The following is a 15,490-nucleotide window of genomic DNA, read 5'->3' on the forward strand; positions in this document are numbered from 1 at the left end:
CATCAGACCGTCTGCATGTGGCAAATGCACAGAGGGGGGGGGTGTTGGGTGCGAATGGACACAGGAAGTGTGTACACTCCCTCCCTGCGATTAGCAACGTTCAGACAGCAGTGTTGCTGATCACAGGGAGGGAGTGTACCCACATACACTTCCACTGCATGTTTGCCCCTTGCAGACAATTTGGCAATCACGGGGGTGGGAATGGGCAGTGTGCTTGGCCCACTCTCTCTCCACACATGGTCAGTCAATGAGCAGACAAGTTGTCGGTACAGGGCTACTGGTGCCACCAGTCAGATCTATAACTCCGGGTAACAGCTTTTGAAAGGGAAGGAGTTGGACGACTATGCCCATCTTTGCATCTGTTTGGGCTGTCATCCTTTAACATAAAGCATGTCATAGCTTTGCAAGTAGCTAGATATCATAACCTACCAGTTTTCTTAAAACCATGGTTTCTACAAACCTGACACCAGTTTAAGTGTTAAAAAAATAGCTTTGCAGCCTTTGTAGCTCCCTGGCCCCGTATTCAGCTGTCCATGGTACTGTCTCAAATCAGGTGGGCCAGGAGAAAACTGTCTCTTGCCCTGAAAACCATATGGATTTGCTTAAGTCAGCAGCAACTCAACTGCAAAAAGCACACAGACACAACCATCACCAAATGCTGACCCCCAGTGTCCTCCCCTTCTGCTGTCCCTTCTGCTTTGAAACATCTATTCTTAAAAGGACTGGGGTCAGGAATTCAGAGGGACATTTTTCAGCTCCATGGGAGAGAGAAGAAATCACCAAGCAGGGGCCTCCCTAAAGTGAGGCACAGTTCCTTAATGGAAGGCATCGAGGACATAGGTGACTTTATCCAGCACAACAGGCAACTCTTGCTAACTGTCAGCTGGCAAGCCCACTGCTGTGCAAACCATTAACACTGCCATTTCCACCTCTCTACCCCTCAGGACACAAACAACCTTTAGTTCAGTGTTTTCATTTTGGAAGACATTTCCACTATTTTAAAACCACCACCACCATCCATATATATATGGGCACGTACTTCCCTTTTCTATCACCTTTTGCAAGCTGTTACTAAACAGTGTAAAGCTTCAACCAGTGTGGAAATGCTTTGAGGGCAACGTCAACAAGAAGGAGAGGGAGCTGTGAGAGGAACCTGAGAAAAGTACAGGAAACGCTGCGAGCTTTTTTGAGTCAGTCAGAATGAGAAATCTTGTTGTTTGCTGCAGGTAGGTTGATGTTTATTTGAAAGGCGAGGGGAAAGGAAAGGAGAGGAGAGAAAGGGCCTGTCTTGACCTGCTTACTGATGAATTATTCGTGCTGCCTTACATTATTTGTGCTGTTCCCATTCATGGATCCCTTTTTATTGTTACATAGTTAGAGAATGTATTAATGCTATTTTTAAAAACAAATGTTTTGCTTTTAAATGAGAGTGGGCCTGATGTGATTGTCGAGGGAGGCAAAAGCTTGCTTCCTCAACATCTGAAGCAGTGGATAGATAGGATAGGGGTAGGATAGCTTCAAATGTCTCATCCCTGCTGTTCTGTCTGAAAACCATCATTTCAAAATCACTTTTCTGCAAACCAAACAAACTTTTTAAAAAAAAATTGCACCATTTTCTGTTTCCTAGAGCTGCATTTCCTGCGAAATATATGTTTTTTTTCATTACTTTTTTCAATGCCCATTTCAAGTCAGTACATCAGCATTATATTTATACAAGCAGGGACCCACAAGCCTTGTGGTGGCAGATCTCATCCTTTCCCCTGCCACACCCTTTTTGCTCAGTCACCCTCTGCATGGCTGCCTCCCTGGGTCTGGCTTTTGCTCCCTCCAGAAAAACTCACGAAAGAGAGAGGGGGGGTATTCTCTGTTACCTGCCCCCCCAAGCCCTTTGTGCTTGCTCTTCCATCCTACCCTTACTGTTTTACCTGCTGCTTGCCACTCTGCTCCCCTTTCCATCACAACCCATCTGTTTCCCTTCCTACCATTCTGTGGGCTTGGGTTTGGCTCCTGTCCTCCCCACTCACGTGCCCTCCTCCATCATTGCACCCTCTCTAACTTGGTGGCTGTTCCCCTTATCCATCTCTCACATGGCACAAGGGGATGCCGCTGAGCTGAAGGAGTCATGTCTGCACAAATGCAGACAACACTGCTCTGTTTGGGAGGATTTAACATACACACACACCTTTTAAAATGCTTTTCCATATTTTTCCACAAACATAGAGGTTCTTGTAAGTTTGTAGAAAAATCTCTGTTCATCATCATGTCTTCTGTGCAGACCCATGTGGGAACTGCGCATGCACAGGCCAACCTGCGCATGTGCGGTTTCCATGTGTGCCTACACAGATGAACACTCGATGAACAAGAGTTACAGGTAGGTGCAACCCTGTTTTCATCATCATGTCTTCTGCGCAGTTCCCATGTGTGCCTGCACAGAAGAACACTCGATGAACAAGAGTTACAGGTAGGTGCAACCCTGTTTTCATCGTCGTGTCTTCCCTGCCGTCCCACTGTGCATATGCAGTTCCCATGTGTACCTACACAGATGAACACTCAATGAACAACAGTTATAGGTAGGTGCAACCCTATTTTCTCTCTGTGGCCCTGATTTGTGGATTTAAGTGTCCTCAGATGGGGCCATGTTGAGAATTAGATATATTGATATATAAATGAGTAGTATATATATATACAATACAAATTACTGGTGTTCCGTATAGGATGCATATTACTCCCATCTTGCAGCAGCTGCACTAGCTCCCCATGGAGTTCCGGATAAAATTCAAGATGTTGATGTTGACCTTTAAAGCCCTTAGCGGACAGGGACCAGCATATGTGCCCCGGAGGGTGCTGAGATCAACCAATAAACATCTACTGGTGGTCCCAGGCCCAAGGGAGGTGAGACTGGCCTTGACCAGAGCCAGGACCTTCTCGGTCCTGGCTTTGACCTGGTGGAACTCTCTAACAGAGGATACGCGGGCCCGCCAGGATCTTGTATTGTTCTGGCAGGCCTGCAGGACTGAGATGTTTTGCCAGACATACGGTTTAGGCCAGATCAGTAGTCGCCTAGAATCTTCCCAACCAGCCTCCTGGCGAGGGGGGGGGCATGTGACCATCTGCCCCCCTATGAGTTACGGTTGATCATCTGGCCCCCATATGAGTTATACCGTGATTGGAAAGGCCTGTTCCCCTCTTTTACCCACCCCTCTGTGTTTTACTGGTGGGAGTAGGGTTGCATGGCTATTGTCTGGGGGTGGTGTCAATGGAATTTTCACTGTTTTACCAATGTTTTTAAATGTAACTTAGTTTTACTGTTGTAACCTGCCCTGAGCCTGCTTGCGGAAAGGGCAGGATAGAAATTTAATTAATAAATAATAAATAAATAGATTTTCAGAACTAACAGTTATGTGTGGAGAAATAAAACCATTGACAAAAATATAAACCAACTCATGAAGCTGCCTTACATTGAGTAAGACTAGTGGTCTATCAAGGTCAATATTGCCTGCTCTGACAGTAGAGTTCCATGAAGGCTCAGGGCCAGATGCCACAAGGTCACCTCCCCTCCCCCCCGACAGCCCTTTCAGTACTGGAAAAGGTGTGGCAGGGGGAGCAAGAGTGCGTCAACCCGTCATACTGTGGACCAATCAGGATTGGACTGTCACAGCATTTTTAAATGGCTGTTATTAGGCTTTAAAATGATGGCAGTGTCTCCAGGCCAGAGCCAAGGACACAATCATGTCTAGTGTGGCCCCAGCTGGAAGGGTTTCACATCACCTGCTTCCTTGTCCTTTTAACCAGAGATGCCATGGATTGAATCTGGGACCTTTGCCATGCAAAGCAGACACTCTGTCACCAAGTCACAGTCCCTAAAAAGACAAAAATGGGGAACATTCATAGATATGGTCAGCTTTGTTCCTCAATCTGTATCATTTTAGGTGCACAAAGGTCAGAATTATAGTACAAAGGCATATCTGTGTTTTTAAAACACCCTTTATATGTAATACACCAGTTTACGCTATTTAAATTTCACATACCATTTATATGTACTTGATGCAAAAAAAAATTGGAAAAAAAGTTAATGAGAAGAAACTGCTTTGAGGAAAGAGAAACTGGTGCAGAAATTATAACTCACAGTTTCATTTGCCACAAGGAAGAACCAAAATCTACATGTGAATAGTCAAATCGAACCAGTTGCTTTAAAATTCAGTCATATGCCTAGTTAAGTATCTCTCATCTGTTGGACACAGGGTTAAGAAAGATGTGCTGTTCTACAGAATGGTGCAACAAACTTCAGTACCGCCCCTCCTGTCAAGTACAATTGCACAGCAGGCACATTGGAACAGGTTTGGGAAGGGTAAGGCTTCTCTGCAGCGCCAAGGCTTGAGCAAATGGGCTTAAGTGGCAGGAGGGTAGATTTGTCAGACTATAGGAGAAATTTGGTCCAATTGTGGAGCCAATTACTGGAAAGGGGGGGGGCTATCCCTCCGTAGAGGTATCCAAGCAGAGGCTGGACAGTTGTCTGTCAGAGATGCTGTAGCTTTAGCTTCTTTGGACTGAGTAGGGGATCAAACTACAAGACCTGCAAGGCCTCTTCTGCTTCTATGATTCTGTGCCCAGTGTCAGTTTTGCCCAATATCTATTTTGATGCTATATATTTTCCTTTGTGACCCCCCTGCTCTGCCCTGCTAGAAGGTTCTTCTATCCAAATCTTCTGTCTTACGTATCCCATAGGAATGGACTTCACCATTTCCCTTGGAAGATCATTCCACACTCCGCTAGATCTCCCCATTAGCAAATGCTCATGATATTCAGCCTACTATATCATGGATCATTACTTCTTCACTTTCTGCATGTGCGCCAGGGCCCCCTTCTCTTGGTTACAAGATATTCAATCTGAAAATAATTCCTTTATTCTTTGTTCAAACACTTGATGTGTCTTTAAGCAATAAATCTCAATTGCTTAGTATCTTAAGCAACAGGGTTGTTTGCATTATAACACTTGGAAGTATAATTTGTAGCGTGCGAAAGGCAGGTGTTTGGGAGGGGGAAGGCTATATTATACTCAGTATAGGGCTATCCTTGAGAAGTGAGTACTGTAAAGGCATTGATATATAATGTGGGTGATAAAGATTGGGAGTTGATGTATTTGTGAGGTAAGGCAGAGGTGTATATCAAAACTAGAGGGAGAGCTTTGTCATAAATAAAGATGGCATGTAGTCATGAGGTACACCTAAGGGGAAAAAGGAGTAATTCTACAGCCGGGGGTTTTAAAAAAGAAAAGAAACTGAATAAAGTGTTCTTGAAAGAAGACTCAAACTGAAATCCCCTTTATACCTGCTGAATAGTTACATTGAGAGGAGCAGAATTGCAAACCACTTTCCGTATAGTGTGGAAATTACTTGGATTAGTAAACCAATAAAGGGCTTGATCGGTAAATTAAGAGAGATGATTTCAAATTTCTCATCCCTGTTGTTTTGACCCACAACCTACCTTTCTATCATGCTTCCCCCTTGCATGAATCAAACTCATGATTTCTTCGTTTTGTGGTAGTATGTTTCCTGCCACTGATTTTTTTCCCATAAAAACGTACACTATTTTTCAGTGTTATTATTTATTTATTTTATTTATTTTAAATTTTTATTCCGCCCTCCCCGCGAGCGGGCTCAGGGCGGATAACAACATATTAAAATACAATTTAAAAAATGTATTAAAATACAATAAAATCCATACACATTTAAAATAAGATGGTGGACAGCCTTCATAGGGAGGGTTAAGATTTTATACACCCCTTTTTTCAGGCCGGCGGAGGCCTAGCCTCAGCCATACGCCTGGCGGAACAACTCTGTCTTGCAGATCCGGCATATATCATTATTAGTACATCAGCAAATCAATATTATGCATTATACTTATGTTACACCTATAAATTACATTCACCATTATAAAACACCATATAAATTATATATTTAAGCCATATGACTTTTAAATATGATGCAATTAGATGCATTGGTACAAAACCACTGACAAAAATATAAACAAATATGGAAAGAAACAGGGAATCTGCTTTCATCCAATCATCTCTATTAATTAGCTTGTCTCTGGCAAGCGTTTAAACCCTGCAATCCTAATGCTGTTTTCATGAGCCTTTCGAGACATAATCCTTTGGGAAGTTCACCGGTACTAGCCCTTCTGTGAAGTCTGGGAACTCTTGTGTAGATCCTATTCATTCCAGAACATCTGCCCTAGAGGACATCATCAGTTAGGCTTATCTAACATAACAGATTGAAAATGATCTAATAGTGTCCCTTCTCTTCCTGCTAACCGAGAATTTTTAGCACCCTCACTAAAGTACAGTTCTCAGCTGTGATAATTAAAAGTGCTATAAAAGCAACATAAGTATGTTGTACCGATGTACTGTTGTACAGATGTACTGTTTGCCTCCAACACTGCACTTTTGAATATTGTGAGTTCAGTAGAGAACATGACCATATTGCAGAAGCCACTTTGGTTTGCTTTCTTTAATCAGAACAGATACTGGGCTTCTTCTATCACTATCACAACTACAAGATGTTACGGGAAAGGAAGTTAGATGTCTGCAACTCGATCTACGTGGGACTGCCTTTGAATATACACAAATTTCTTTTTAGACTCTATCATCAGGGAATTTATTTTGCCAACACTTAAAGAGCTCCACATGATCTCAGTTTATTTTGTTGTTACCATTACCAAATTAAAATCCTAAATGACCTAGAGCCATGGTCTATTTCTTTATAGTCCTGGTTTATGTGCCCCACTATGTGGCCACTAACGACTGGACTATGTTGTGATGCCTCATTTTGGAACATCATTTCGTCTGTCCTACATCTAGTACACCCTGACCTGGATAGCCCAGGTGAGCCCAATCTCATCAGATCTCAGAAGTTAAGCAGGGTCAGCCTTGGTTAGTAATTGGATGCGAGACCTCCAATGAAGACCAGGGTTAGAGAGGCAGGCAATGGCAAACCGCCTCGGTTAGTCTCTTGCCATGAAAACCCCACCAGGGGTAGACATGTCAACTGTGACTTGAGAGCACTCTCCATTCCTCATCTAGTACAAAATCTGACAGGTTTTCAGAGTTAACATTTTGTTGTTTGAGCAGGCATTTGTTTAGTGGTTTCACTAAGATATACATCTTGTGTGTATGGCACCACTGATGATTCTGTTGTTTTGATCTGTTTTGCTTTATTGCTATTTACTTTTTATGCTGGTTCATTGTTGCTTATTATAATGGGATTGTTTTACTGCTGGTTTCATTTAACTATTTTACCATCTAATTTTTGAGGATGTACAAATATGCAACTGTTGTCATTGGCCTTTTTTGCACAGGTAAATTTTGTCACTTTGGGTCCCATACCTCTTGGGTTCCCAGATGATTCATTCCTCCCTCAGATTTCAATATGTCATTTCAAGGATTCACTTACAAGTTTTCTGTCTGTACTTTTTCTACATGAGGAGAAAATTCAGAAGAGAACTCTTGAATCACCGCATTGAAATCTGAAGAGGGAGTTAATTGTCTGGAATTCAGAAAAAAACTAGAAGTATGGGGCCAAAAGCGGCAAAAATCACCCACGCAAAAAATGCCCATTGTGAACCTTTTTGTTCTTTTTGTTTTATTGCTGGTGTTCTTGGTTACTTTGTTTCTTTTATGCCATTTAATGGCATTGGTACAAAAAGAATATTAAAATGATGTACATTTACTGTGGAAATTCAGCATGAGGAAATAGAAAATGCTGCAAGATAAAGGCATGAATTGCATCTGCACAAAGGTAAAGGTCTTTAGTTCCTAAAGGCCAAACTTCTCCTGGACATGTTGCTGGAATATGGGTCAACAACCGTGCTTCTGAAATTAGCAATGTAGTCTGATCAGACACACACTTGTCCAAGTCCATTGACTTCAATTAACTTAGAATGGTGGAACTCTGCATAGGATTGCACAGCTTGTGAGCTTCATGAACATGGGTTTGAATGCTGATCTCAGAAGTCAAAACCAACAATTTGTTTACTGCAGTTCTCATTAGTCTCTGATTAACTTTTTCATCCATGATGCCCTCAAAAGAAAGCCATTTTTGAAAATCCTGTATTGTAACAATAGAAGTGTGAACTGTAAATCACTATTTTTATCTCCTTTTTGCCTGAGCGTATAAATATTTTAAATAAATACATAAATATTTCACAGGGTAATTTTATTTGTTGCCCTATTTGTCAAAGAAGCCATTCTGTACTTGTAGTGCCTTGCACTATTCAGCAAAATGCTGCCTTACTAGCACTACATATGGATTGAATAAATACAAACTCACATTATCGATAATAAAGCCATGTTTTCTCGAGTGAATCATTCCAAGGAGTGATAGAGGATTAAAAGTGTTTAACAAAAGACTGTGTAAAAAAGAAATTTATAGGAAACGTGTTTCAAATGCAGGCAGCATTTATACCGTGCTTTCAATTTGTAAAATGATTTATACCATTATTCAAGCACATCCTCAACAGCACTATGAAAGAAATTGTTATAGACAGGAAATGGGCTGAAAGAGAAATCTATGTACAAGTGCCACACAAAATGACCATTCACACGTGCAAACTTAAAGAGAACCCTGCTGAACCAGACCGGTGGGCCATTTAGTCGAGCATCCTATTTCCTAGTGGCCATGTCACAGGAGGCCCACAAGTACTCCATCAAAGGCAAAGCTTTCCCTTAGTTTTGCCACAAGCAAATGGTATTCAGAGGTGCACTACCTCTGAAAATGGAGGTTCCATTTAGTCATTATGGCTTAAACTATCAATGGATGTATCATCCACAAAAATGTCTAAGCCCCTGGTGGTCATCACTATAATCTTGGGTACTGAATCCTACAAGAAATTATCTCCTTGGGTGCAAAAGTGACTTGAGTAGCTAAATTTGAATTTAGCTTTTTTGGAAGGGGTGTTTGCATTTGGAAGGCACAGTGGCAGATTGTAGGCATCACTGGTCTTTGGGACACTTTCCAGCTCTACAGTGCTGTGTTTCGTTGTTGACTTGAACATTTACTTGATGTCTACAAAATGTTTCTGAAATGCTAACTGGATGACTCTTTTCAACGTACCTCTGGGGAGTGTCATGTAACACCGCTGAGCAATGCTAATTAGTAAGCAAATTAGGTACTTTCATCTATATCTTCTCCTTATAGAAATGGCAAATATAATTTTGCAATTATCCCCCAGGCCTCCAAAATGTCATTTCATTAATTTAGGGTGGAGGGGGTGGAGAACAGATTGAGGGTGAGTAATGTAAAAGATATCTGTCAAACTATCTTTGACCCCTCCCAACAATGAAAATGGGTATACGATGACACATTTCTAGCTACCATAATATAAACAATGTATTTGCATTGTGCTTCAGTATTAGTGAAGGAGGAGATGCAGTACACTGAAGACCATTCAGAATCAGACCATTTCCTCACTGATGCCTGACAACAAAGCAATATCATATGCTTTGCAATCTATATTGCTTTATTGTGAGAAATATATCAGCTGTGTTGAAGTAAAAAAGAAATATTCAAATGTTCGGCATCTCCCTTGACGATTTCTATCAAGCTTTTGATCGACATTTAAACAACGCTGTGGATATATTGTCGAAGGCTTTCACGGCCGGAGAGTGATGGTTGTTGTGGGTTTTCCGGGCTGTATTGCCATGGTCTTGGTATTGTAGTTCCTGACGTTTCGCCAGCAGCTGTGGCTGGCATCTTCAGAGGTGTAGCACCAAAAGACAGAGATCTCTCAGTGTCACTGTGGATAAATTGGTGCAGTCACTGCCATGGGATCCTCTTTTGTTCAAGCCATTTCAATTAACAACTGATGTTAGTTTGAAAAAACTTATGCTGTGATTTCTTCTACTTTACTTTTTTGGTGAAATGCAAAACCATTGGCAACTTGGGATGGTTTACCTAAAAGGTTTTAACCTAGAGAGTTAAGGATCCAAAGCAGACAGGACTCTAGTTTTGTGATGGGCAGTTGGAGGGAACTCTGGGAAAGAGAAGATTAACTCTGCTCTGAGGCACTTCCTCAGAGCGGGACCACAAGTGACGCCTGACACAGGTTGGACACTAGTCAGCTTCCCTCAAGTTTTGATGGGAAATGTAGGCATCCTGGTCTTGCAGCTTGACTCTCTGACTGCTGTCCAATGGACTTTTCAACTGTCACTTGTCCAACATTCCGCCAAGCTGCCTACATTTCCCATCAAAACTTGAGGGAAGCTGGCAAGTGTCCAACCTGTGTCAGGCGTTACTTGTGGTCCCGCTCTGAGAGTCACAAATTCCTCCTCTGCGAAGACTGATTTAAGCCCTGGTGGAGAACAAGATGGGTATGGATATTGTCCATGTTTCCCCTCTCCCAGCATAAATTATCTGTCAGTGCTAGACTAGTTGAGAAGATTTAGCACTCTTCTTAGATAGGGCTCCTCGGCAGATGCTTCTTTTAAACAGGCCAAATTACATGGTCTTGTGTTCCAGCATTGCGGATAGTTCAGCCTTAGCATCAGAACTACATATTACAACATGGTCCAATTCTCCCCTTTTGACTTACAATATTTAAAACTACCTGATGTCTTAATAGTACATCTCCCCTATGGCAGCCAATGATTTGAAAGGGAGATGAGGAAATAAAGAACATTAAGACTTTAGTGGTGGTAGAGAGTGCCCTCAAGTCATAGCTGACTTATGGCAATCCCTGGCGGGGATTTCAAGGCAAGAGACTAACAGAGGTGGTTTGCCTTTGCCTGCTTCTGCAACCTGGGTCTTTGTCGGAGGTCTCCAATCCAATTACTAACCAAAGCTGACCCTGCTTAGCTTCTGAAATCTGAGTTGTCTGGGCTATCCAAGTCAAGGCCGTGACCTTAGTATACGGAATAAGTTTTGTTATGCTGAAGAGTAAGGAAGGCAGCCCTTCTTACATATCATTCTCCCACACCCCAAACCCATCAGAAATTGCAATGTCATTTCTGCAAGACAGAACATTTGCCTATTATAAAATCCTTTGTTTAATGATGAAAGACAAGACCCGAAAATTCATTTATTTGACTTTGGAAAATTCAGCTATATTTCGCAAGGACTGTAGAACATACTGAAAATTGAGGAATTGTCATGACATTCCGCTGGCAGGAGATTTAAACAATTGTCAATACATTTTATGTGAAATGATCAAGGTCCAACTGGTTAAAAGTACTGCAGACATTAGAAAGTTTAGTTTGCTTTTTGCCCCTTATTGAGTTTGAGGGGGGAAAGAAATGGATTTTTTTGTCACATATAGTACAGTTTATAAGGATGTAGAGGTATCTGATTCCAACGTGAGACTCAATGTTCCAAATAATATTAGTAAAAAAAAATACTACTACTCTTAACCCGTTGATTCCAAAAAGAAAGTTGAGCACATGCTTAAATCGCTCCCACTGAAATTGGTGGTGGAGAGTGCCCTCAAGTCACAGCTGACTTATGGCAACCCCTGGTGGGGTTCAAGTCACAGCTGACTTATGGCAACCCCTGCAACCCTGGTCTTCTTTCAAGGTCTCCCATCCAGTTATTAACCAAGGCCAACCCTGCTTAGCTTCTGAGATCTGACAAGATCAGGCTCACCTGGGCTATCCAAGTGAAATTAACAGAACTTCAAAAGCCTTTGTTTTGTCAAAAATCCTTTAAATCCCAAACAACAGAGTTATCCGATCCTAAAGCGAGATTATCCCTGTTCATCTTGAGATGATAGGTTATGACAATATTAATGCTAAAATAGGGCTACAGCTATCTGCTCAACAATAAAATCTTGACATGTTTTTATAGTTAGGAAGTACAACATATTTCTCTCCTTCAGGAGTTCTTCTCTGATATCTGTCTGGGAGTGCAAAGTGTATTAATGCTGATCACTGTCCTCTTTCCGGAATATTAGTTGTGAACTTGTGGCTTGCTAATGATACATTCTGTCTATCTTCATTATGGCTGTGATCAATACCTAATGCAAACTATAAAGTGGAACAGAGCAGACAAAGCCTTGAAAATACAACAAAAGGAATCTTCACCATTTTTTTTATTTTTAAAAAATGCATTCAGGGGAAAATAGATTTCAGATGTTATTAAATATCGATTCTTTTCTTCATTCAAAGGGAAAACAACTGTGATTAGGCTGAAGTTCCGCTAGTATTTTAAGCACGATGCTGCAGTAACCTGTGGGAGTGCTTGAATATTGTTTCAAGCTTAAGCGAGAATGCTGGAATTCCTAGATGGAAATGGGTGTGTTGTCTAGTACCTCCTCTTCCCATTCTTCACATTATGGCTCACTCCTTTAGCTGTAAAGAGATGTCAAGATGTCATTCTTTAGTTCTGGAAAGACAGGTGTGTGTCTTGCCCTCTTTCAACTCTTATGATAGACTTGATTTCTGAACATTCTGCATAAACAGAGCAATGCCAATCGTTGCAACGACTTTCAGAAGGCAGCGTATCTTTGGGCACTGAAATGCATTGCCCTTCACGTCCCTCTCATTGGAGGCTGCACCATCCAACAGCTAAGGCAGCAGTTAAGGCAAATGGTAGATTTTGCATCCACCCCAACTGTGCTTCAGAAATCCTGTGGCATTTCCAAATACATGATCAGAACAAAAACAAGGTTTTCTTGCTTCAGCCCTCCCAACTCCACTTAAATAGCTGTTTATTTTCTGCATTTATATCACACTCTACTCTCCAATGGGGATCCAAAGTGGCCTATAACAGTCTCCCTTCCTCCATTTTATCTTCACAACAACTCTGAGTTAGTTTCAGGGGGGTGGTTGTGTTGGTCTGCAGTAGAGAAAAGTTATTCAAGTCCAGTAGCACCTTAAAGACCAGCAAGATTTCCAGGGTTTGGGCTTTCAAGAGTCAACTTGCCTCTGATAGATTCAAGGGAGCTTGACTCTGGAAAGTTTATACCCTGGAAATCTTGTTAGTCTTTAAGGTGCTACTGGACTCGAAGCTCTTGGGAGGCGATTCATCAAACTATTGCACAGCCTTCATTCATTTTCATGGGACTGGGCTTGCAAAGAAGTCTGTGCATTCCTGTATAAACACATGTTTACTCTGCTGCAAAATGTGATAGATTAGATCCACTGATGCCCCACCTGTCTAAAGACAAAGGTTAGAAGAGGTTCTCATAGAAAGAGTAAGAGAAAATCTGTCTCCTCCGTTCCCCACTCAGTCAGCTAAGGGTTTGTGGAATTGACTTGGTGGAATCACTAGAGCAAGTTGTAAATGATGTATGAAATGAAAAATCTTTGTCCACTGCACACAGAAAATATGACAGTGCAATGCATTCTCAGTGGCCTTGTCGTATCTGTTGCGCTGATCAAATAAGACATGATCACATACACCATACACCAAAAAAAAGCAGAAAACAAGCATGAAAAAGAATACCAGTATCAAAAGTTTTATCCAGAAGAAAATTAGAAAACATTAAAGACTCATAATGTGGTGACTCAGAGATTAATTCATGAATTGATTCCGCTGGAAAGTAATGAGTCCAAACCCGAAGTGATGTGGTAAATTGAAAGTGCTGCCTCCGGTGGTAGTGGTTACTTTATCCTATACTGTCTCCTACAAATATTTCCTAGAACTAAGGACATGTTTATGTAATGGAGAAGCCCCTCGCTCAAAAACATTTTAAAATAATAGTAATAGAAAACATTTGGCTTAAAATTGTTATTGTGTCAGCTTTTGGGGGGATAGGCTGCCAGCCCCTCAGTCAGAGCAAGGAACCTCTCTCCCTGAGTTCCCATTGCCTGACACCAAGTGGTGACGGGAGGGGAGGGATTAAAAAAACTCATCAGTGTTGCGAGCATGATGACGCTTCTGGAGAAAACCCAGGAGCAACAGCAATAGCTCCGTGGTTTCACCATAGAGTTTCTGGTGATTCCTATAGCTACTGTCATCACTTTGCAGGTTTTCCCCAGAAGTGATGTCACCAAGCTCACAACAATGCCCCCCCATGTCCCTGCCCCTAAACCCCAAGACTGTAGTCTAACAAACGTTCTGCTATGAATAATCCCCACTGAGTAAAATAGGACTTGCTTCCAAGTAGACCTGCTTAGTTTTGCTTTGTAAATTATATAACAAATCTGATAGAGTGCTTTGTATCAAAGAAATTACTTTTATCTGCTCCAGTTTTGAAACATAAAACACCTATTCTTAAAAATTGAGAAAGATGAGTACTTTATTTTAAAAATTAGAAATCACCCCAAAATGTCTTTGAAGACATAAAGTTGGATCCAACACTTTCCTTTTACCACTGGAGGAAGACTCTGCTGGAGGAAAGACTTCTGCTGGGGGAAGGACAGCTGGAGCAGTTCCTCAACGGAACAGCCTTCCTTGGGAGATGGTGGGCTCTCCTTTGGAGATTTTTAAGCAGAGGCTAGATGGCCATCTGTCAGCAATGCTGATTCTGACTCAGTATGAACTTTGTGAGAGGAAGGGCAGGAAGGGATAAGCTAGTGCTTCTTTCTTATGTGCCCAGGGTAATGCTAATTGCCACTTTGGGATCAGGAAAGAATATTCCTCCAGGCCAGATTGGCCAAAGATCCTGGAGGTTTTTTGCCCTTTTTAACGCATTGAGCAGGGGTCACTGGGGGAGTGGGAGGGGGTAAGCTGTGAATTTCCTGTGTTGTACAGGGAGTTGGACTAGATGGTCCTTGGGGTCTCTTCCAGCTCAACGTTTCTATGATTCTAAGAGCGGAACTACAAGTGACAAAAGGCACAGGTTGGACACTTGTCAGCTTCCCTCAAGTTTTGATGGGAAATGTAGGCAGCTTGGCGGAATGTTGGACAAGTGACAGTTGAAAAGTCCATTGGACAGCAGTCAGAGAGCCAAGCTGCAAGACCAGGATGCCTACATTTCCCATCAAAACTTGAGGGAAGCTGACAAGTGTCCGACCTGTGCCTTTTGTCACTTGTAGTTCCGCTCTAAGATTCTGTAGAAATAAGACTCCTTCCACTGGAAAAGGGACTTTAGTGATGGATCTTCCATGGAAGAACTCTTCTTCCAGTGGAAGATTTCATCCACGTCAGTTTCAGTCCACATTGTTTAAATGGAAGTCTGGTGTGTTAGTTGCAGATCCTTAGAAATCGATTGTGATTACCCAATAGTGGTATTAAGAAATGATCATTCCTTGTCCAGGCCCTTGTCACAATAGGTCAACATGCACAAGCTAGTTCACAACAGGCAGACAACAGGAGCACAGCAGGAAGGGGCACACCAGAATAATAATAGGAAATATATTTGTGCGCTAGAAGGAGTGTGAGGCTACTCGACAGCTTCAAGAGGGGATTGGATAAACATATGGAGCAGAGGTCCATCAGTGGTTATTAGCCACAAGGTATAGATGGAACTGTTTGTCTAGGGCAGTGATGCTCTGTATTCTTGGTGTTTGGGGGGGGCAATCAGTGGGAGGGCTTCTAATGTCCCTTCCCCACTGGCA

At 41.9% G+C, this 15,490-nt stretch overlaps 1 protein-coding gene across 1 annotated transcript in view; it reads left to right on the forward strand.

The window, feature by feature from the left end:
* Nucleotides 1-15,490, forward strand: part of ADARB2 (adenosine deaminase RNA specific B2 (inactive)) — a 442,544-nt gene that overhangs the window by 175,207 nt on the left and 251,847 nt on the right. The gene's annotated exons all lie outside the window — the stretch shown is intronic.

This window comes from Eublepharis macularius, chromosome 11 (assembly GCF_028583425.1).
Source record: "Eublepharis macularius isolate TG4126 chromosome 11, MPM_Emac_v1.0, whole genome shotgun sequence".
NCBI lineage: Eukaryota > Metazoa > Chordata > Lepidosauria > Squamata > Eublepharidae > Eublepharis > Eublepharis macularius.